Below are 25,203 nucleotides of genomic sequence, written 5' to 3' on the forward strand. Positions count from 1 at the left end.
CACCACGTTTGCTTATGCACCCATTTTGTCTTCAGCAATTGTTGGGAAGGTGAGCATCACAGAATGCCAGATTGTTAGAACAAAATGTTCTTGTGCTAATGGAGTACTTGAGTTGAGGCCCAATTGTTATCTGCAAACTTAATTCTTAACATATATATATGAGTACATAGTTTATTCCCCTCTCATTATATATATCTTTACATATGCACAAGCCTGTATTTAGGCCTCTATAAATGTCTTTTGCTTCCTGGTTCTTTCCTCTATTAAGGAAAACAACTTCTAACACAATTTTAATGCCCATTATTAGGAATAGGTGTTTTAGGTTCACAAAAAAATATTGTTACTTATCTATCATTATAAAAATTGGTTCAGGCAAACAAAAAAAAACCCAATTCTAATTGCAAATAAATGACTGCTCCATAAGAGTCTGGACCATGAAATTTAGTCACTCAGAATAAAAATTGAACTTTGATCAAGTAAATCTGTCTTTTTCTTGCAGGGACACTTGAGCAGGTACACCCGAGCAAAGTCTGGTGCAGAAGCCAGACAGCACACTTTGCTAACCCTTTCCTTGTGAATTGGGAAAGGTTTTCAGAGCATATCAGAAGTTTTATATTCCATCATCATACACTTTTTGCTTCACTTCATTCATTCCAATAAGGAGTCCTGGTGGTACAGTGGATTACATGTTACACTGTTAATCCCAAATCAGCAGTTTGTAACAAGTAGCTGCTCCTTGAGAGAAAGGCGGGGGCTTTCTGCTGTCATGAAGATTTCCTGACATGGAAACTGATAAGGGCCATTGTTCTCTGTTTTATTAGGTCGCTATGAGTTGGAATTGACTCGACAAAAGTGGGTTTCTATGGTCGTTATTGTTGCTTTTTCACTGCCATCTCCTCATAGCAACACCACTCATCCCACCCTCACCCCGTGTCTCTCACCTCCACTTCCCTCTCACAACCTCCTGAAGTTTGTCCTTTGATGGACTACTGCCCCTTTGCTCTCCAATGGTTACCGATTCTAAGATGTGCATACTTCACTCGTGTTGTCATTCTATTGTTTGCTTGATGATTGAGCCACACGAGTGAGTTTAGCTCCAGACCAAAGGGTCTGGGAGTCATAGTCTCAATGCTTTCACTAGTCTCTCACTAGCCATGAAGCTGTGCTCTTTTGATTTTGAGTTCTGTGCCATCTTTTCCTTTCAATCAGTTAGGGCGCTTTTTAGAAGGGAAATGAGTGGATAATGGCCTTGCCAATGTGCTGACTTCTGTCGTTCTCATTTTCAGTGACAAGTACCGTATGAAGGATTCCACTCGGCTGATTTTGGAGAGCACCAAAATGAACAGATTGTCAGAGCTGCCATCTGGCTGGCGGGCCACTGCAGCTCACCATAGTGTCAGCAATGTGTATGAAGAACAGGGCATGTGTTTCTTCCTGAAAAATTCATCTGTTTGCCAGAAATTTTATTTCAGCTGAATTTTGGCCAGAAAATTTCGAACATTAATGAGTATTATCACTTCTCATTTTGCCTTGGTCAAAGTAGGATGCAGGTTAGAAAGGAGGACTTTAAAATTGGATTTGGAGCACAGATAAGAAATATTGTATGAACGTTCCCATTCCTAGAAAAGAACTATCTATGAATGTTAAATTATTCTTGAAACTCTTTATTTTCCCAAATTAGCTTATCACACTAATTCCATGCATTTTCGGTTCTTTATTTTCTTAAAACTCATAAGCCTCTGGTGGTAGAGGCTTGCTATTATTAGGCCATTTTTTGGTTACATATACAATATCCATTTCTGAGTAGCATAGATTTGATCTTACTGCATTAGTCAAACTCATCTCTTCTTCACCGCTTCTACCTTATCTTCAATGGTACTATTACATCCTTTCTTAATTGGTCTCCCAATTCTATTCTTTCTCTTTGCTAATGCATTCCATATTTCTCATCAGATAAATATTTATAAAACAATGCTCTTATCAAGGAGAGTTAAGAACTCACCATTTTCTATCAAATTCAAAGCAATATCTTCAACGTGGATCCAAAATCCTTCCACAATCTAATTTTCGTGTTGATTTTTAGTTTGTGTACCTTATATCACCATAAACTAACTTAACCTCTTCAATGACCCTATCCCTTAAGTTTCTTCTGCCTCATTAAACTGTTTACTACTTTGGAAACATTACCTCCATCTATTTACATTCAGGCTCTGAATTTGTCTTTAAAAGATTAAATTATAGGACATATTCATTTAACAATAACTTATTGAGCATCCTCTGTTTTCTAGGTTCTGTTTGGATATTCCAACATGGTGCTTTGGTTCTTTTTCTGAGTAAACTCTTTAAGTTCTCTTGTATGCTTCAAAATATGACAATGTAGTTATAAATGTCGGTACTGTGGGTTTCTGAGACAGTATCTCTAGGCAGGAGTAGAAATGTATGCTTTTTCTCCCTTGGAGTGGCTGGTGGTTTTCAACTCCTGACCTTGAAGCTAACAGCCCAACACATAAACCTCTATGCCACCAAGGATCTTCTAATGAGGCAACAGAAATCAGTAAGGCATGAAAATTAAATAACCAAATGAGAAACTCAGTGTTTTCAAGTTGAGGCTGACTCATGGCAACCCCCTGTGTGTTTCCTAGATGATAATGGTTTATGGGAATAAAAAGACCCTGTTTCTCTCCCACAGACTGACTGGAAGTTTTGAACTGCTAACCTTGTGGATTGCAGCCCAACACGTAACCACTATACCAGCACAGCTCCTAAATAAGAAAAACAAAGGTAGGTATTCAGGTCTCTAAAAGGAAATACAGTTATTTATAAAATGGGAACATATATTATTATACATGTCTCAGGACAGAATAGTGCCAGTCTTTCCCTTTTCCTTTCTTTTCCTTTAACTTTTGGTATGTGTGTGAGAGAGATTATAAGTGCAAGCATCTGAAAATGATTATTTAGGGTGGGAGAAGAGCAATTAGACATCCATACAAAGCAGCATCAACTCAGAGCAAAAGGAAACCCGTGGCTCAACGTCCTCCAACGGACCAAAGCTAGAGGCCTGGGAAAATCAACACTTTTCCTAATTCTCAGGCAACCAACAAAGATTCTCATTGATCATGAATGATGGTTTTCTGTATAATAGGTTAGTTTTGGCGAAGTGAGTCTATTATTCCCCATTTAGCTTCTAACATTTTATATTGCTCACTGGGCATAATGGAAAGAATGGTTTGGTGCTCTTTAAAGTAAAACATAACTAGTAACTCTAAAAGGACCCCTGGTGGTGTAGTGGGGATGAGGTGGGCTACAATCCTCCTGGTTGGCAGTTTGAAACCACCAGCAGCTCCTTAAGAGCATGACTAAACTTTCTACTCCCATAGACAGTTACAGTCTCAGGAAACGAAAAGAGGTCACTATGAGTCAGCATTGACTCGATGATAGCGAGAGAAATTCTATGGAGAGGTCAAGTAATTCTAAGGAGAGGTCACGGATATTTTAATCACTTGGACTTCTACAAAAAGTAATGACAAGTTCACCTTGTCCTTTGATATACAAAAGCCATACAATCAGTCTGAAAGACATAAGTGACCTTGCTTTCTATTTTGTGCAAATCTTTACAGCAATGTTTTGCTATATATATATTATAGTGACAAAGCATCTGGTATTGTAGTGAGTTACTTGCTAGGCTACTAAGAGCAAGGTCACCAGTTAGAAACCACCAGCTGCTCCACTAGAGGGAGATGAGGCTTTCTATTCTAGGGAAGATTGAGAGTCTTGGAAACCCACAGGGACAGACAATGCTTCAAACCTCTCTGATGGGGCAGCAACACATTGAGATCAACTGGACGGATGTGGATTCAGGGGAAGAAAAATAGGAGAGTAGCCTTGAATCAAACACTCAACATTAAGCTGAAATCTGTATTCTCTGAATCCAGTTTTTAATCCGTTGAATGGGTTCAGGCACTTTATGTTTGGTATTTACTGTCCCCTTAACTAAAAGTGGCCCAAGAGATGCTAATGGGACCTCTGTGAGCACATCAAGTCCCTTAAAGAAGGCCCACAATGCCTTTTAAATGAATGCTTCCATTTTAATATAAGCGATGATGGAGAACCTATATTCTATATAATTACACGGGACAATTACAAAAATGCTTATAGAATTTCTGTAGAATTTTATCAATACAATAGATTTAAAGATGACCCAGTATTTTCAGAGAGGCTATGTTGATTATTTTGTCTGATTTTTGTTTGAATAGAAGCTATGACAGTGCTTGTGGTTGAGTGAAATTTCCCAATATGGCTCTTCTACCCATGTCTCCGTAATTCCCACCAAAGGATTGCGTGGGATTATGCAAACAGGGCATGCATCACACTAGTAAAGGAATTTAGTCAATTTTCATGAATACCTCCTTAGCTATAAGGATGAGACATCTTTGACGTGAAGAGAGAAAACCACGAGGGTCTCGGAAGAGCAAGTTCAAGATCTGTGTCTGAAGTGGAGGTGGACCCTGGGACCAGATCCATCATAGACTGTGGCACTGAGATTGAGAGAAGTAACCCTGTGACTATGGGGTCCCTTCTGCATATCTGGCCTAAGACTATGGAAATATGGGACAGAGTGGAAGGGGGTTGTCTTCCTGGACCCTCGAGGTAAAGACTGAGGAACCCCGTGGCTGAGAGATGAGGAACTGGGGAGACACTTGTCTATCGATGGCTGAGAGGTAATCTCTCTACCACTGGAGATGGGCTTGCTATTGGCTAAAGAGACTAAGGACTGTATCTGCACCATTTCTGATTCTGACTTGTGGTAGCCAATTAACTTCCCCAATATATCCCCTTAATTGTGAGTATTGTCTGTGGATTCTGCGTGGCCATTGCAATAAATTATTGAAACCAGCAAAGATACATAGAGTGTATCTATGAGTGGCATGATAAGAAGGGTTGATGTCAGAGTAGATAAAGAAGGATGAAGTGTGGGATGTGTCTGACCCCTGCCTAGTGACATTAGGAAAGCCAGAGGAGGTCAGGTGTGGCCCCCCCATACTGCTTACCACAGTGCTGTCCAGCAAACATTGGACTTCTCTCCCAAAATGTGACGTGTAAAACCACCAGCCCCTCCACACAAAGAAGCATGAAGCACCTGCTCCAGCACAGATTTATAGCCCGGGGAATCCTATGTGCATTCTTATGCATTGGACTTGATTTGATGGAGTGGGTAGGTTTGTCTGAATAAGGAGCCCTGACGGCACTGTCAAGTAAGCGTTGAACGGCTGACTACAATGCCAGTGGATCAAACCTACCGGGTGCTCCCCAGGAGAAAGAAGATACCCTCTGCTTGTGTAAACATTAACAGCCTCAGAAACCCTGCTTAGGGTTGCCAAGAGTCGAATCAAGGGCAATAAGTTCTTGTGGTTTGGATACATTTAAGTATAGTGTTTCCAAAGTCAAGCAACTATTAAACATGGTGCAGAGTGTAGTGTAAAATCTACCCAGATGTACCCGAGGAGAAAGAGGTAAACTTAAGAAAAATCAGCCATTGAAAGCCCTGTGGAACACAGTCCTTTTCTGACATACGTGGGGTCACCATCAGGTGGGGTTCACTCAAATGTAACTGTTAAAATTTTCGAGTTTAAGTGGTTCTCTCAAACTTTTCCAGGATTACCACATCTGATTTTGGCAACTAGTTAAATACTCAGCCTGTGGTCTATAACGCAGGTTGTGTTAGACAGGGTTCTCTAGAGAGATAAAACCAGATTGCTAATAATTTTATAAGTATATATTTGGATAGATAGATAACACAAGAAATACACAGTTGTTAAATTACAAAGCAGTTATACAGATAGATAGATATATAACACAAGAAATAGTTAAATTATAAAGCAGTACAAATGGTTCAGTACAATTCAAATGTATTAGAGAGTTGTGAGGCACTGGTTGTCCTTCAAGTCTTGCGGGCCGCCAGGTAGTCCTCTGTAGAGAGGTTCAGATTCTCCGGGGACCAGCAGCCAACAGCAAGGCAGGCCACCGACAGTCAGTCAGGTTACCAACAGTCAGTCCCCAACTCAAGAGATGTACATTCCAATTGTGTGGTGAAGCAGGTCTTCAAGGAACCTCAAATTACAGCGATACAGTCCACGGGTTAGGTGTCCCACAAGTAGTGTAGCTTTCAAATTGAGGCACAGAACAAGCAAGGCAGCCACACACTGGTCCGATGATCAAAGAGCGAGAGACAAGAAAGGCGAGGCTCGCTGAGTCATTTATCTCTCCGCCCTTCAATTAATCCCACATGTGTTTATTGGCCAGGCTGGCATAATAAACTAACTACCTCAATCCACCCCTTGCCAACCTGGCACCTGTACACAATTCTTTAGCCATATATAATTATATAATTTTTGGACATTGATGAAATCACACTTATACTTATCATCAATCATCTATCATACATATAAATGAAAACACACTGAGTCCAATTGTATCTGATATATCAAAGCTGAACAAAGGAATGATATGCAATAAGCACATAAAAAGAAAATACACTGACAATTACAAACCTCACTTTTACAACTGGTCATGTGGTCGTAACTGATAGGTAGAACTACCTTCTTCTACTACCCATTCTGCATTACCATTGCCCTCAGCAAGCACCTCAGCTGGCTGCGGTTTTTTGCCTGGTGGGGTGATTACCACTTCTGATTTTGGCGACTAGTTAAATACTCAGCCTGTGGTCTATAATGCAGGTGGACACACCAGCAAGACAACATGCTGGGAGAGAGAGATCTGTGTTCTAATTCTGACTCTGCCAAGGGGTAGCAAAGTCAAATTAGGAGTGCTTTAAAATGTGTGAAAATCCTTTGAAGTATGTAAGATGAAGTCTTGCCATCCTTCCCTCTAAGGACCACTCTGGCCTTACTCCTTCCAACAGACATCAATTTTTCATTTTGTAGTCCATGTACTTTCAATATTCTTTCCAGAACCACAATACACATGCATTGATTCTTCATTGGTCTTCCTTATTCAATGTCCAACTTTTACATGCATATGAGGCCATGGAGAATACCATGGCTCAGGTCAGGTGCACCTTATCTTCAAAGTAGCCACCTTGCTCTTCAATAATCTAACAAAGGCTTATGTCACAATCTTACCTAATGCAATATGTCTTTTAATCCTTTATTGCTTCCATAAACATTGAACATGGATTCAAGCAATACAAAATCCCTGAAAAGTTAAATCTATTCTCCATTTATCATAATATTACTTATTGGTTTAGTGATGAGGATATTGGTCTTACATCAAGTTGTAATCTATACTGAAGGCTGCAAGCCTTGATCTTCATCAGCAAGTGCTTCAATTCCTACTCACTTTCAGCCAGCAAGTTGTGTCATCTGTATATTGAAGGTTGTTAATAAGCTTTCCTTCAAGCCTTATGTGATATACTTCCTAAAACCCAGTTTCTGTGATGATTTGCTCAGTGTACAGATTGAACAGGTATGGCGAGGAGATACAACCCTGACGTCTAACTTCCTGATCTTATACCAGGCAGTATCCCCTTTTTCTGTTTATGCAATCACAGTATGATAAACTGACAGACAAGTGTTGAGTGGTCACATATCTTTATATATTTGTCAAACTGCATGTTATCTTTAAAAGGGAAAATGCTGCTGAATATAGATTTGAGAACAATAAACTTGAGTTTTAAAAAAATTTGAGTCTTCAGGGATGGTTAAGACCAGCAACTCTACAGAGCTTATTTTTGGAGATATTTATTGTAGAGGTTTTCAAGAGGCACAGCTTATAGGTTTTGTCCCCTTTATGGTTTAAATTTTTCCACAATTTGTAAACAATTTAACTTGATCAGAACACTTCAATGTTTGCTTTTTTATTTTTCTCTTTTTAGGAAGTCTAATCCTTGTTACTCTATTCCTTTCTGTTGATCAGAAACCCTTTTCATTCTCTTCTTCTCTCAAAGAAGCCTACTCGTATCAGAGTTTTTCTCATTGAGTCTAGTTTTCTGAATCACCTTCTATTCTACAGGCATTGAAGAAACATGTCAGTATGAGAAGAATAATGTAATAGAATCCTTCTATAAGTTGGGTGTCATTTGTATAATTTTCAGAGAGGTTTCTTGCCTTATCTACTTTGAATTTTTATGTATTAATACTTGCTTAAAGCAAGTTCTTCTACATATGATTATGATTCATTCGGGTATCCATAGTTGAATTGGAGGAGGCCAAAAGGCCACTTAGTCACTACTGTTTGCATGGAGCCAAACTTCAAGTTTTATATAATGGTGGTTGATGTTAGTTGCCTTCAGGCTGGCTTTGTCTTATATTGACCAGGCTGGACAATCAAACACAATGTTGTCCAGTCGTGCATAATCTTCATGATTATTGGTATGCTAAAGTCCATTGTTGTGGCCACTGAATATGCATATTATGAAAGAGTTTTCCATTGTGTCCTTAAAAAGGAGGTTGGCAAGACTCTATCTCATGTACATAGGCCATATGATTAGGAGATACTGGTCCCTGGAAAAGGACAACATGTTTTGAAAGGTAGCAGGGCAGCACAGAGGGGAAGACCCTCAATGAGATGGATTGACACACTGACTGCAACAATGGGCTCAACCATAGCAACAAGTGTGATGAAGATGTAAGATAGGACTTTTTTTTTAATTCTGTAGCCCAGAACATCACTATGAGTCAGAACTAACTTGAAGACCTTTAACAATAACCATATTCTGTTAGGCTCCATCTGTTTTTCATTGACCAATTTTCAGAAATAGATTGTCAGTCCTTTCTGCCTTTCTGTCTTAAATTGGAAGTTTTGACAAACATGTCTACCATGGATGACTATTGACATTTAAAATACCAGTGGCATAACATCCAGCCTTCGTCGCCACAGTAAGACAGACTGGCAGACAGGTGTCTGGTTTCATAACGGAGATCTCAAGAACAATTGCTTTGGAAAGTTGTGTTCCTTCAAAATTACTCAGGTCTCTTTGTGACTGATATAACCACTATGTTCATCCATATCTATATTGGTCTCTGATTCAGAAATAAAGAACTAAGTTTACTGTCTCTTATTTTCCTTCTCTGCTTTCTTTTGGAGATAGATTCAAGCAACTTTCTTGCAAAGACTCACATGATCTGCTACGTTCTCACTTGATTCTTGTGCATCCACTGGCTTGCATAGCTAAAATAGAGGAGATACACCCTCCCTCCCTTGGATAAAGCCTTAGATTTAAAGAAACTGTTTTTCTGAGACCTTCTTCCACTTTCATTTTATCCTAAAGCCAAAGTACTCAAAGCAAGGTCTATGTAGCCCGAGGTTAATAAAGCATTTTCAAGCTGTCCAAGAGTTCAAAGGAATTTCGAACAATGCTTTGGGCTGTGTTATGTTAGATGTTGGTGAATTGGTTAAAGCTCATATTGACCCCATTGTACAATAAAAGGAAAAAAATGCCTGGCTCTACATCATCTTTGCAATGATTGCTATTTGAGCCCATCGTTACAGCCAGTGTGTCAGTGCATGTCACTGAGGGCGTCATCTTCTTTACCTGACTCTCTGTGTTGCCAGCAGTGAGCTCCTCCCTGGGGACCAGTCCTTCCTAATAATAGCTTTAGATATGGTGTCACCTCCACCTAAAGGACAAGAAAAATAAAGATAAAATGTCTGATTGTCGCCGAAAGAGTAAAAAGGGAAAACAATTAGCAATGACAGATCTAACAAATCTGTAGAAAACATCAACGCATCAATGTGTAAAGGACAACAGACAGTTGAACAAAGAAGACACTGAGGCAGCCAACAGACATATGGAGAAACGCTATGATCGCTGGCCAGGTAAAAAGATGCGAATCAAAACGCGGATGAGATATCACCTCATCCTAGACTTTAGAAAAACAAATGGGGGAGGGGATGCAGAGAGATTAGCACACTCAGATCCTGCTGCTGGGATTCCAAAATAGTACAACCACTTTGGAAAAAGATATGGTGCTTCTTCAAACAATTAGAAATAGTAATGCCACCTGACTCAGTAATAATTCTTAATATAAATTCTAAAGAAATCAATGAAAACAAAAACAGTGTGAACAGATATGCCAAACTACGTTCACTGCTTTCTCCTCCTGTAAAGAATTTCAGCCTTGGAAATCCACAGAGCAGGTCTTCCCTGTCCTGCAGGGCCACTAGGAGTCAGCATCCACTCCATGGCAGTGAGTGTCTGCTCCCTGCAGTGTTACTCCCAATGGAAAGAAGTTGACTAACAACCTAAATGTTAGTCAGTGGAAGAATGGACAGACTGTGGTACACACATACAATGGAATAGCATGCCACATTATTGAATAACTACGAACCTATGAAGTACCTTATGATGTTAATGAATTTGGAGAACATTATGTTATGTTAGGCACGCACAACAGGACAGCTATGTATGAGACCACAATTATTTTAAAACTCAAGGAAAGGTTTTCATATGAAAAGAAACAAACTTAGACGGTGAAGAGGGAAAGGAAAGCAATAGGCTAGAGAGGTGTGAGCGATGTTTGATGCGGTGAAGGGGAACAGGATCGGCTCTAAGAGGGAGCCAGGGAGAAAGGGTTGGGGACAGGGAAAGCCAGTAGGAGCCTTGATAAGCTGTTGAATGTAAAAGCAATGATCTGTGAAAACCCAACTAATTGACAATAAAAAATTTGGAAAAATAGACAATTGAATAACATCCTTAGAGAGAGAGAAAATTGAAGTTGTTAAGGATTTCGTTCTTCTTGGATCCACAGTCAATGCCCATGGGAATGGCAGTAAAGAAAGTAAATATTGTATCACAGTGGGCAAATCCATTGCAAATGACTTGCAGTGGTTCTGAACCTTCCTAATGCCACCACCCTTTCATACAGTTCCCTTGTGGTTGTGACCCCCAGCCATAAAATTATTGTCGTTCCTACTTCCTAACTGTCAGTTTGCTACTGTTATGAATCAGCGACCCCTGTGAAAGGGTCCTTCAACCGCCAAAGGGATGGTAACCCACAGGTTGAGAACCGCTGTGCTAATGGGTACCGCAGTCACGTTGAGGAGTTAGGTGTATTTGACCCAAACCATGGTATTTTCAATCACCTGTGTTCATACAAAAAGTGATCACAAAAAAGTAGACTAGAAAAGAATCGCGGCATTTGAATTATAAGGTTGGTGAAGAATATTGACAAAAGAATGAATAAATTTATCTTGGAAGAAGTACAAAGTTCAGCTAGAATGATCCATCCAATTGAGAATGGAGAGACTTTATCTCATGTATTTTGGACCTAGTCAACAATAATAAGATGTTATTTGACTTTTACACTGAGTATATGTTTGCATGGATGATACACATTCAATGGGAAGTAAAACTGCTGGTGGCTTTATATGAATCAAACAATGTTATTAAGCAGTAGTTACATTAAAATATTCAAGTAATTTATCAGCATAACACACTGAGCGGGAATAGTTTCACTTAATAATACTCTTATTAAAGCAGTATAATTGCCATTTTATTAAATCTTGACCTTGAATACATGTCATTAAAAATGCTAATCTATGCAAAGGTCTGTCAAGTATATAAAGCACTTGGTTGTAGGATGAAGTTCCATGTTGTTTAGAGGGCAGGGATTTGTGTGATGGCATTAGCTATGAGACTGAATTAGCCCACGTTTAACTGATTTTTTATTTTTTGTAAAAATACTGACAGGCAAACTACAGTTATCAAATTTGGTATTTGGCAGATGAATGAACTGAACATGTCAAATCAAAGCAAGTAACTGACAGTATTTGGTGTCAGTGCTACATTTTGAGCTTTCTAGCAATGATTAGAATTTGGAAAACCTGTATCTGTCATCATTATCTGAACATTTTATGATCTTTAAAGCCTTTTCTGATCAGACTGGGAGTATGATAAGAAGTGCGGAGTTTTTGCACTTGTATATAAAAATATATCAATATTGGGAAGACCTGTATCTCACTGAGACAATATTTTCCAATTGACCTATGTGTGTTATTAGAGAAGCATGCATGGGTGAAAGATTCACCCATGGTTTTTAATAGATCAAGTGTATTTCAATGTAGCCCAATTGAAAACATCAAAATTGATATTTTAATTTCATATCAGGAAGAAAAAAATGTAAACAACTTTTAATACCAGACGTGAATATCCACATTTACCAGTAAAGCTGCAAAAATACTTCTTCCCTTCACAGCTGCAGATAAGCTGCAGAACAGATAGACTAATACAGATGTCTTATATCAAGGCAGACATTAGAGATATGTACAAAAATGTTAAACAATGGCCCTCTTCTCAATTTTTCTATTTTAGAAGCATAGTTTTTCCCTTTGAAGTATATTAACAATTGTGTTAGTTTCCTAGTGTTACTATAACAAAAATAACTAAGTGGGTGTCTCCAAAGTATAGGAGTTTACAGGTTCACAATTTTGCGTCTAAATCAGGGAACCAACTATAGAGTAAGGCCAATGCTTGTCGGATACTTCATGCATCCCCAAGTTTGTAGACGGATTCTCATGTGGTCTGTTTACACTGTGTGTGTGAGACTCTGTGTCTTATTTTCCTTTATACTCACTCATTTATGCTATGAAATTTGGAAGGCAGTTACCTGGAAGTGATCCATATTTGAACCATTTCAAAGAAAGGTGACCCAACAGACTATGCAAATTGTTGAATAATATTATTGATATTACTAACAAGTAAAATGTTTCTGAAGATCATTCAATAATAATTGTGGCAGTACAGTGACAGGAAGCTGGCAGAAGTTCAGAAGAGGGTGCGGAAGAAGCAATACCACCTCTGAACTCAAGTGGGTCTTGGCTGAAAACAGAAAATAATTGAAAGATATTGTGTATGTGTTTTATTGACTATGCAAAGACATATGATTATTTGGAGCACAGAAAACTATGGGTAACCTTAAGAGGAATGGGAATTACAGAGCACTTCATTATGTTTATGAGAACATCTGAGATCAAGGGGGAGCTGTGGGAACAGATCAAAGGGATACGGCATGGTTTAAAATCAGAAAAGGTGCTGCAGGGTTATATCCTCTCATCATACTTGTTAAATCTGTATGCTGAGCAAATAATCAGAGAAGATAGATTATATGAAGAAAATTATCAAGATTGGAGGAAGGTTATTCACAACCTGTGATATGCAGATGAGTCGATATTGTGTGTTGAAAGTGAGGAAGACTTGAATCACTTGCTGATGAAAATCAGGGATTGCAGCCTTCCTTATGGATTACAACTTAATGTAAAGAAAACGTCATCAATGGACTAATAGGTAACATGATACATGAAGGAACGATTGAAGTTGTGAAGGATTTTATCTTGCTTGTATTCACAGTCAATGCTCATGGAAGCAGCAGTCAAGAGATCAAGAGACAAGTTGCATTAGGTAATTCTGCTGCACAAAACCTCTTTAAATTTTTGAAAAGCAAGGATGTTATTTTGAGCACTCATGCGCTCCTGTTCCAAGCCTTTATTCTTTTTTTTCAGTCATCTCATATGCCTGCGGAAGTTGGTCACAGAGAAAGGAAGAGAGAAAAGACTTGATGTGTTTGAATTCTGGCGCTGGAGAAGAATATGGAAAATACAATGGACTGCCAGAAAAACAAGCAATTCTATTTTGGAAGAAATACAGCCAGGACGCTTCTTTAGAAGCAAGGATGGCAAGACTTGCCACATATTTGGGGCATGTTCTTAGGACAGACCAGACCCTGGAAAAGAACCTCATGCCTGGTAAAGTGGGGGATCAGCCAAAAGAGAAAGATTTTCAGTAATATAGATTGGCACAGTCTTTACAACATTCAACTCAAACATAATGATTATGAGGATGGCACAAAATCAAGTAGTATTTTGTTTTATTGGAGGTGGGTTAGCATCAACTCAAGGCCACGTAAAAATAACCACAGAGTCTTTTGTCCTGAAAGGACTCCATGTACCACTTATTAGGCCTCGATGGATTCATTGGATCTCAATGATAAGATTCATGGAAGTATGAAACCATTGACCTAATAGAACATACTGACCACCTGGCAGAGGCATGGCTTTTTTCAATATTGAAGCTTCATGACTCCCATGGCTCCATTTCACCTATCCTTTAAGAGCATCTATTAGCTAAATCAGCTGTCTGCAGGAGATCAATTCACGCAACCTGTGTTACGACTCCCAGGTCAGAGAGGAATAACTCCATCTCTTATTAGAAGATAGAAAACTGATTGCTCAGTGTTTATCTTATAGATCATGTTTTATAGCTCTACACAACATGACATGATGTGAATTATTAATTACTTAATCTGTTAAATAAACTATCAGTAGTTCACAATATATAACTTAATGCACAAGCACATTATTTGAAATAACCCTTTACTCAGTAACAAAAATATTTAGCGAACAATAGAAAAAATATTCTAAATGATAAAATGCCAAGTCAAATCTGTCTGTGGTTGACTTGGGAGAAGAACTCCTATGCTTCTTTGCTTGTAGCCATTGATCTCTTGAAAACCCAGCCAGACACCCAAAGTTTAAATGCTAGTACCAGGGAAGCAGGAAGGAAGGACCGAGGGAGGTAATCCAGAAATGAGGGCGAGCAAGTGCAGGTGATGTTGTACCAATCTGGAGACTTCTCGGTATCAACCATACCCCAATCTCATAGGACCACCAATAAGGAGGCCAGAGGACCTGCTTCTCAGTGTAGTCTGTCCATGGAAAGGAAAGAGGAGTATACCTGCTGGCCCCTTCACCCCACTCCTCAATGGTTTCCTCTGCAGTGTGTTTCATTCAACTGAGTAGGGGCTACTGAGTAGGTCTTATGACTAAGTCGCACCAGGAAAGTCACAAAAGGAAAGAGAAGCATGTATGGAGAAATGCTCTCTGGTGTGCTCATGTGAAGCCCAGTGCTGTAGAGATTATGGAGAAATTGATAGATGCAGTTGAGAAAATATGTATATTGTGCATAGGATGTGTCTGATACATCAATATGCATGAAGCTGGCAAACTATCACATATGGCAGTGATGTTCACACTGTATTTTGTTTACGATATTCTTTGTAATCACCCCGCTCAGTTGCTGTTGTTATTAGGCGCATTCAAGTCATTTCTGGTTCATATCAAACCAAAAGTGTGAAACATTTCCTGAAACTGCACTGTCTTTACAATCTTTGCTATACTTGACCCAGGACTTTGAACTAGTTTGAATCAGGCCAGTCTTGGCAGACTAAGGGAGGCTGGACGAGACTGGAATTTGCAAAATGTGGGTGCCTGAAACAATAAGGAAATGGGGAACATTATAGTTTAAAACCCTCGATTGGGAGATTCTGAAGAGACATCGTGAGTTCCTTCAGGATCTCGATGCAAGAAATCAAGATTGTGGAGAAAGACACACATTCAAAATTGCGTGGTTGTCCATCGTCTTTGAGAAGTGCTTTCTTCCTTCCTTCCTTCCTGTCAGACAAAAGATTTGGTTGCTATGCACTATGCATACTGCCCTTGTTTTCTATGAGCAAGATTAAGTTTCTAGCAGGATATTGATTCATATTTCTTTTTCCCTTTTGGTTATCATTCCAAGAAATTATATTTATAATTGCTGACCTGGTCCAGTGTTGATTCATGGACTTTAAATTAACCTGAAATAACTGATTCAAAGCTTTGGTTTGAGCTCATTATTGCTGGCGCTACGTCAATCCAGCTCATTAAGAGCTTTCCTTTTTTTTTTTCCCCTTCCTTTACTGCTCTCTACTAAGCGTGATGTCTTTCTCCAGGAATTGGCCCCTTCTGATAGGCTGTTCAATGTAAGCAAGATGAAATCAAACCATCCTTCCTGCTAAGGAGCATCTTGAGTGTACTGTCTCTTCCCAGCAGTCAATGATACATTTTACTCCTCTCCCACCCTTCAGCCATATATTCCTTCCGGACCCCAGAGGAAGAAAAGCAAGCACACTGAAAAAGAAGCTGCTCTTCATTGGAAAGGCTATCAACTGGCAAATGTTAAGCGTTTCAGGTGTTATAACACAGCTAGGTTACAGTAGATTCTATAAATAACCAGCCTATTTAGAGATGCGTTGGGTTTGCAAACACTTACACGTTATATATTGTTTTCTATTGAATTCATTTTATTTTGACAGTTAAACTCCAGCCCTCTTATGAAAAGAAATGATGTTTTACCAATAAAACGAGTGCTTGGAAGGAATCGCTACTTTTGCAGCTTCCAACCATGTTGGCTTGATTGCCTGTTGAAGCCCATCACTAACTGACTAATCTGTTCTCTCCATCTGGCTGCTGCAGCACTAACGATATATCACCTGCTTCCTAAACTCTTCACACTGAATGTGCATCTTTAAAAAAAAAATCTTATCAGGAAACACACACACACACACACACACACACACACACTAATCAAATATGCTACACTATAGTGAATTACTTATGAGTAATGAAATAATAAAAAGATGCAAATTGTGGACATTCCCAAATAGAACTTATAAAATGTGATAAACGGGATCTACTATTTTGAGCTGTTGTTAGAGGAACAACACATATCCCATTCCAAAGAGTCGATTATCCCTGCAAACTTGCTTCTGTTTTCTCCAGACCTGGGCCACTGTATTTAATTTAAGATCCTTAGATCAAGTGCCTGGGAGAGCCCGATGGTAAGATGTCAGAAAGAACTAACCAAGGAGGACCGCAGGAGTGGTGGTGGAGAGAACGCGGGAACAGAGGGTGATGTCTGACCCAGCAAAGTGGCTGGAAACAGAGATGCACCCAATTTTAATAGGACTTTTCTCAGTTTTTCTGCCTAACACGAAGCAAGCAGTTGACTTGACTGTTCAAATGTCCTCAGAGTGCCTTCTGAGTGCAAATACTGAAGTGCTTATAAATCACTACCCAAAGGATGGTGATTCAAGTGAATACCTAGTGTCCCTCAAAATACTGTGGTAGAGATCTTCCAAAATGTGTCAACCCCGAAAACCCTACGGCATAGCTCCCCTGGCACAGGGCTCTCCAGGAGCTGGGATCAATTGGATGGTAACTAAGCACTACAAGCATGTTCCACCAAGAGTTTCAGAAAGCCTTTGGAACGTAGGGCAATGATACCTTCCTAGCTTACTCCTGGTCCTTGCTTAGAGCATTGTGTTTTCCTCTAGCCAGACTCCTTGAACTGGCAGAAACTCTCTGTTCATTGTTTATAAAGAAGTTTTCCTATGATCTACCTACAGACACTGCTTTGTAACTTCTAATCAAAGATTAGACACACAGTTTCTCTTTTTCTATCAGTTTCCCCCCATGCATTCTTCTGCATTCTGCTCCATAATTGGCCAGTTATAATATATGGACATTCTAGGACAGCGGTTCTCAACCTGTGGGTCACAACCCCTTTGGGGGTTGAATGACTCTTTCACAGAGGTGGCCCAATTCATAACAGTAGCAAAATGACAGTTATGAAGTAGCAACGAAAATAATTTTATAGTTGGGGGGGAGGTCTCATCACAACCTGAGGAACTGTACTAAAGGGTCGCGGCATTAGGACGGTTGAGAACCACTGCTCTAGGACGTTGAGAAAGCAAAAGAACTGAGTATGCAAAGATAAATGCTGGCTCAAGAGCAAAGTGCTGTTTGATCATTTATGTTTCTAGCATTTTGTATTGTATGTATTCCTGGGCTAATAATAACAATAATAATGGACAATGCATTTTATTTAAAAAATAATAATATGGAAGTGTAAGTGCCTGGAGATGATGGCAGCATAAAATACAGTTGATATCGATGTTCCCCTTAATGATGACAAGGGGAGCAGGGAGAGCCAGACTCTTTCTTGGTCCTCATTTTAGTTGTAAATCAATGTTATCACTGATACTGTTCATAGGCTGCATTCACAAGTAACTAAAATAATGTCCACTAGTGAATCAGCTAAGCCAGACTGAACCAAGCTTGGAGGTGGACAGATGATGCATTCTCCAGTACAACTGGCTTAGAGAAAGGCTAGGAAACCATTGTCAAAGTGGATTATGGCCTGGTGCTAGAGTAATAAACTGATCTGTAGGTCTGAGAGGAGAAGTGCATGGTGCAATGGTAACCCAGCCATTTGGGCAAGATCAGATTTTAAAGCAAGTCAGCAGCATGTCATAAGATTCATATGAAACTATACATCAACTGTTGAAAACCCAGAAAAGGTGAAAACAATTCTCAAGAATATTCTCTTATTTGTTTGTTTTTCCCTCCCTGAAACATTTTATTATCATTCCATTACAGAGTATTTGACAGCATAGGTATTTATATGTGATATTCAGTGATCACTGAATAATGGAATATATCAAAACAGTGTAAAATTATGGCTTATAAAACACCCTGGTTGAATGATTACTTGTTCCTTATGCTGCCCCCTCCATGTGACTATCATCTTAGATGGCAAGAGGAATGTTGAAGATGTATTCTAAGTCGGGGAAATAATCCTGGATTATTTAGGGGTGTCCTAAGTGGAATCACGAATATCCATATAAGGGACAAAGGAAGTGGTAAACATGGAGCTATAAAAATACCCTCATTAAAAATTGCAATTAAGTTAATAGGAACAAAGAAAAAAACTCCTTTCCATCTTTGCAACTGATATTTGTGCATCTGAGTATAAAAACTCAATATACACATTAAGGAACACATATTTATTTTATCTAAGTTGTAATTGAATAATCAATTAACTACATCTGTCTCACATTGTCCTCTAAAATATTTACACATGAAATTCAACAAGGGATAAAATTGTATAAAGTCAGGGGATCTTAGTCTATATTCCCTAGAGAAGCAAAACTGATGAAGCAAATGTGTGTGTGTGTGTGTGTGTGTAGAGAGGGAGAGAGAAAGAAATTGATCACCTGGTTATAGAGGGTGGCATATCTGAGAATCAGTCTAAAGACTAACGACTTCTCCAGACTCCCATAAATGCAAGGGTTGGCCAACCCATAATGGGCAGTCAGAGAGAAGTCTGCTGGCTTATGAGCTATGGAGGGTGATAAATCGCAAATCAGCCATTAACTGGATGCCGGGTCCAGAGCAGGTAAGTTTGCCAAAGTGTCCGTGTAAATATATATATGATGCAGGACATACTCTCAAGAAAACTTGCCTTACAATTGATTGGCTGATCAAATCAGATCACAAAATTAGAAATGATCATGTCATTATGTAACTGCCAAGTTACAATATATATAACTGACAAACCAGTAGGAATCATGACCAAGGCAAGCTGACACACAACCTTAACCGTTACAGAAGGAAATTAAAGTGAAGAGGAAGTTTGGCACACATTCACCTAGCAGTGCTTTGTAAAAAACCTAACTACAACCTTGTTTTCAACTGTCTGCCATTCCTTGTTCTTCTGTATCCCAGTGATAGCATTGCTCTAAGTCAGCGGTTCTCAACCTGTAGGTTGTGAATCCTTTGGGGGTTGAACAACCGTTTCACAGGAGTCGCCCATTCATAACGGTAGCAAACTTACAGTTATGAAGTAGCAACAAAAATAATTTATGGTTGGGGGTCACCACAACATGAGGAACTGTATTAAAGGGTTGCGGCATTAGGAAGGTTGAGAACCACTGCTTTAAGTAATTTACTTAGCTCTTGAAGATTTCTATGAGTTTTGGACCTGTATGCATGATTGGTCTATATAATTACATCAAGCACATCCCTTTATAAAAACAGTTACCATATAATTTGGAACTTAGAAATGGACTCAAACTTAATCCAAGGGGAGGAGACAGACACACACACATACACACAAAATTAAACAATCACAAGATATAAAATGCCATTGTAGTGATATAAAGAATAAAATTCCATTTGATACTTCACTGCATAGGGAAGTACGGAATATTTCCCATTTTCTGCTTTACTGAAATTCAAGAAGAGTAAAGAAACAAATACCTGGCTCTCTGAAAACTTTGGAAATTCTTTTAACCATTACCTTCATAGTGAGCAATGATCTCTCCTGATAAGCCATAGATTTAAGAAAGTACTGAAGCTGAATTTGATCCACTGATCAAAATTACACCAGGGAAATATGCTGTATCTCTTTATCCACACTTGATGTCAATATTGTATTTTGCTAATATTTCTGATGTTTAACCACATATACGTGACTAAGAAGGCTGAGATCAAACATAAACTATTTAATCTGGCTCTTTAAAACTCGTTGTGATGACGTCATTCCATATACCATTTTTCTCTTCCTTCCTTCTCTCTACCAGCTCTGTGATGAGTGTCAGGAGCCTCAGTAATTACAGACCTGTACTAGTGATTTCTCCTTGTCTTGAGGATGATGGAATATAAAAAAAAGATAAGGCAAATAAAATAAGTAGTATGTTTTATACTTTGAAAATAATTAGTGTACTTTGGGGAGTCATTAGTATTTTTCTTTTTGCATCTACTTTTCCTTAATGTCATGATTATTTCTAATCATTTAAAAGGTCACACACGCAGATCACTCAAAAATGTAAAGTACTGTATCAGGTATGGATTGTGATAGTTGTATGAGCCTCTAATAAAATGATTAAAAAATGCTAAAATATTGAGAAAAATAAATAAATATGGAATAACGAAAAGGACTAAAATTCACCATGACATTGAAATTAGAAATAAGAGCACAATCTTGGACAATATTCTAAAAAGGTACAAATGATGCAAGCTGAAGATACAGTGAAAGGAGAGAAAGATGATTACTTAAATATAAGAAAGAGAAAAATATTTAAAATAAAGATGTATGCTAACAATTGCAAGTCCCTGGGTGGAACCAATATTTAAGTCCTTGACTACTAGCTGAAAGGTTAGTGGTTTGAATCCACAGAGAGTCACCTCAGCAGATCAACCTATTGCTCTGCTTCCAAAAGGTCTGAGCCTTAAAACCCCTCTGTAGCAGTTCTATTCTGGACGTATGGTATCACCATATATTAGAATAGAAAACAAAACAAGGGCACACTGATTATTAAGCCTAACACGAGAAGAAGAAAGAAGAGCGAGGCCATCTTGGTACAGAGGTTGAGTATAGCACTGAAAGGCAGAGTACATACGGAGATTTATGAGAAAGGCAGTGGAGAGAGGATGGAACAGGGCAAGTAGCCAGTGGTAGTAGGAGGCCCTGTACGTGGATGTGGCCATTATTACTTTATATTGGGTTAGCCTACTACAAAAGGCTTATTTAACATGTATCTGACTCAAGCCATGTAGTAGAGGGTTGTGTATTGGCCTGCTAACAGCAAGGCCAGCAGTTTGAATCCACTAGTCACTTCTAGGGAGAAAGGTGAGGTATTGTATTCCTGTGAGATTGATAGTATCATAACCCCCAGGGGCAGTTCTCTCCAGCCCTATAGTGTTGCTATGAGTAGAATTGGCTTGGTGTCAATCAGTTTGATTTTGGATTGATAGAATAATTGAAACACTCAAATTGTGATGTTTATGAAGAAGGATATTGCCTGTAACAGAATGGGGAAATCTGTCTTAGCGGGAATCTTGCCAGAATGTTTCTTAGAAGCAATGCTAGCTGGACTTCACCTCACTTACTTTGGACACTTGATTAAGTGTGCTCCATTTCTTGAGGAAGACATCATGTTTGGGATAGGAAAAGGACAGGGGAAGGGAGGAAGACTGTCAGGGAGGCAGATTGGCACAGTGGCTGCAACAGTGAACTCAAACACGACAATGGTGAGGAGGGGCAGGACCAGGCAATTGATTTGCTCTGTTGTACACAAGATTGTAGTTGGAGCTACAGCAGGTATAGCTGACTTGATGGTACCTAATAACAACAATTAAAGAAGTTAACAAAAGATAATATAAGGAAGTGGATGGGTTGCCTTCAAATGAGAATGGAGGTGGGTAAAGCAGAGCAGTAGCTTGTAAAGGTTCCGGGGAAAGACCATGGAGGACAATTCCTAGAGTCCCTTCTATAACTACTTACAGACACAACAAAGGAAAAGACACGCTTCTCATAGTATACGTAAATTAGTAAAATTTTGGAGAATAAATGACACAGCAATTTGAAATTCAGTGATTACTTTTTCATTTCTTTAGGAAAATAAATGTCTACCCTTTACACAAAGAATACAATATTACCTGGAAGTAAAGGGAAAATGACAGAAATGGTTCTCAGGTACTTATATGGGTGTCATCATCCCAAGAAGAAATGATTTGATGCATATTAACGTCCAAATTCAGAATGAAGGTCATCCAAGAATTGATGATGGAAAAATTATGGGAGTCACTCTGACTTGCTTTTAACTACTGCAGTGGATTTATCTTTGGCTGACTCGCAAGGAAGATGACTCTGATCTCAGGCAATTTAATCTGGTTTTAGGATGGTTAATAAATATAATATTTCAAGGATCGCTAGAGCAGTGGTTCTCAACCTGTGGGTCGCGACCCCTTTAGAGGTCGAATGACCCTTTCACAGGGGTCACCTGATACATAACAGTAGCAAAATGACAGCCATGAGGTAGCAACAAAAATAATTTTATGGTTGGGGGCTGAGTTAGTTAATTGTGCCAGCCTGGCCAATAATCACATGTGGTGCTGGTTGAAAGGCGGAGGGATAAATGGGTGGTGAGCCTCGGCCTTTCGAGTTCTCGGGTCGCTTGTTATGTGATGGTTGTATCGGGTGCAGCTGCCTTAGCAGTTCCCTGCTTCAGCTTGCAAGATTGACTTCCTACAAGACATCCCTAAGGAGAAGCCGCATGGATCTATCCCGATGCAGCCCTGGGTGCTGGAGCAGCCGTGTGGAGACCCTTGCCAGTGCTGAGATGCTTACACGTTCATGGACTCAGCTTTCCTCCTGCAGTCGGCATCATTGCCTCTGTTTTGTGAGGTGGAGGACTTTGTGGACTGGTGTTGGGTTAGTGGGTTAATGTTGGACTTGTGGGCTTGGGCAGCATTGGGTTGGGATGTTTTCGTGATGCACCTTTTCTTTACATAAAACTCTCTCTTATACCTGAGTCGCCGTGGATTTGTTTCTCCAAAGTACCTAGACTAATACAGGGGCTCACCACAATATGAGGAACTGTATTACAGGGTCACGGCATTAGGATGGTTGAGAACCACTGCTCTAGAATTGACAAGCAATCCCCTCTAGGCCTATGGTGTGAACTGAAAATAAATGGATGGAGAGGTTCCCGTAGTAAAGGAAAATGAAGTCCTAAGCTTTATTAACAAGTAATTTGTTAAGAGATAGGAGAGCTGACCTTGGTCACAGCCCGGACTTCTCTGTAACTTAGGAAAGAAAGGTCAAGTGAATTTTAAACAACCGGAAGCCATCTGTCTGTATGACTTTACATTTTCTCCACCTTAGATCCTGCAATTAGGTGCCCCGCAGTAGGCATTAACCTCGGTGCCCCGACTGTTCGTAGAATACTTGAAGACTCACATTAGGTAATGAATACTACACAGTGAAATTTGACAATTGCAGTCACCAACTTATAATTTGCTTATTATTTCCAGAAAAGCAATTAGAGAAGATATAATTATCCATATAGGGAGAAGAAGGTGCCCTGGAAAAAAACGTAATATTATTATCTCATTATCCAATCCATGTCAAGACCATCTGGTGATCACAAAGGTTGCTAACCATGCTTGTGCTACATACGAGGGGCTTCACAAGGCTGGTGGGGAATGAAATGAAAGGATAATGACAATTTTCCATGAACTTTTCGAAATCTCCTTGAATAACACCAGAAGGTTGAAGAGACTTTTCTCATGCAATATGTGGAATAGATTAAGTAGGTCCATCTCAGGGTTGGTAAAGAAAGCTCTCCAGTCCTTAATTATAAAATGTCTTCCATAGCTCGAGGTACACTCACCCCCTTACGCATTGCCAACAAACTAATTCCAACTCACAGCAATGGTCTAGGACAGAGTAGAAATTCTTTGGATTTCTGAAGCGGTACATCTTTATGGCAGCAGAAAGCCTCATCTTTTTCCTGAGGCGTAGCTGGTGGGTTTGAACTGCCAATCTGTGACTACACTCCAGGTTGTAATCACTCCACCAGTTCTGTACATAAGGACCCCAACTTGAACCCAACTTTGATCAATCATATGAAGTTTGTGTGTTAGAATATTTTTAATGCTTCAAAATTAATTTTGTTCTTTACCATCAAACTATCATTATTTTACCAGTATGGAAAGTGATACCCTGAGAATTCATGTGATTTTGGAAAATTGAACTGGTAAAATAATGTTCGTTGTGTTCAAGAGAAATTAACCTTCCTTAACACTCCTGGACCACTGATCACCCTTTCTGATTAAAATGATCATCAACTGCAGTACAGGGGCCAGGTTCAAATTCATACAGATTTACTTCATTTGAACTTGTCCAGGCTGTTTTTCAAAATGTTGAGTGGCATGTTAGAAAAGAGGTCACCTGCCAATATTCCTGTTTTACAATATACTGGAAACTAATAAAATCAGACAAGCAATAACACTGAGTAAATACTTAATTCTATATTCACAAATGAAAAATGTGCATTTCCACAGAATTTGATTTATGATGATGGTCAATTAGGGATCTAACCATGGCTAGTGGACAGAGTCCAAAATATACTCTTGAATCGAATTTGTTTTCTCTGCAATGAATATGATCTGTATTTGGAAATGATAACAAGCATTTCACACAGAATTTGTACAATATCATGTAAATATGTTTTCATGAAACTAGGATTTTGCATGTCTAGCCTTAATGATTTCTTACTGCAAGTCTGTTTTTATCCCATTTGGAAGATTTGGGAAAGTTTTACATTCATCCCTAAATCATCTTATTGTCATTTAAAGTATACCTCTTAACATTGCTATCTGAGTTGGCTTCGGTTTGTCTGTTATTATAATGGTAGTCTTACTCTGTCACTGCTCTTGTTATTGGTCAGGCCTCTTTAAATTAATTTCAAATCATAATGATGTTATGTACAAAAGAACATAACACACCCAGGCCTGCACCACCCCCATCCTGTGCTCTATTTTAAATGTATTTTAATGTTTAATCATTATAAGAGGGAACCGATTACATGGAACTGTGTGTGACCTCCTCCCTGGGGGACAGACAACTGAAAAGTGGGTGAAGGGAGACGTCGGACAGGGCAAGATATGACAAAATACCCATTTATAAACTATCAAGGGCTCATGAGGGAGGGGGGAGTGGGGAGGGAGGGGAAAAATGAGGACCTA

The sequence above is a fragment of the Echinops telfairi genome, unplaced genomic scaffold, assembly GCF_000313985.2.
Source record: "Echinops telfairi isolate 266 unplaced genomic scaffold, ASM31398v2 ScPeMD7_3;HRSCAF=10, whole genome shotgun sequence".
Taxonomy (NCBI): Eukaryota; Metazoa; Chordata; class Mammalia; order Afrosoricida; family Tenrecidae; genus Echinops; species Echinops telfairi.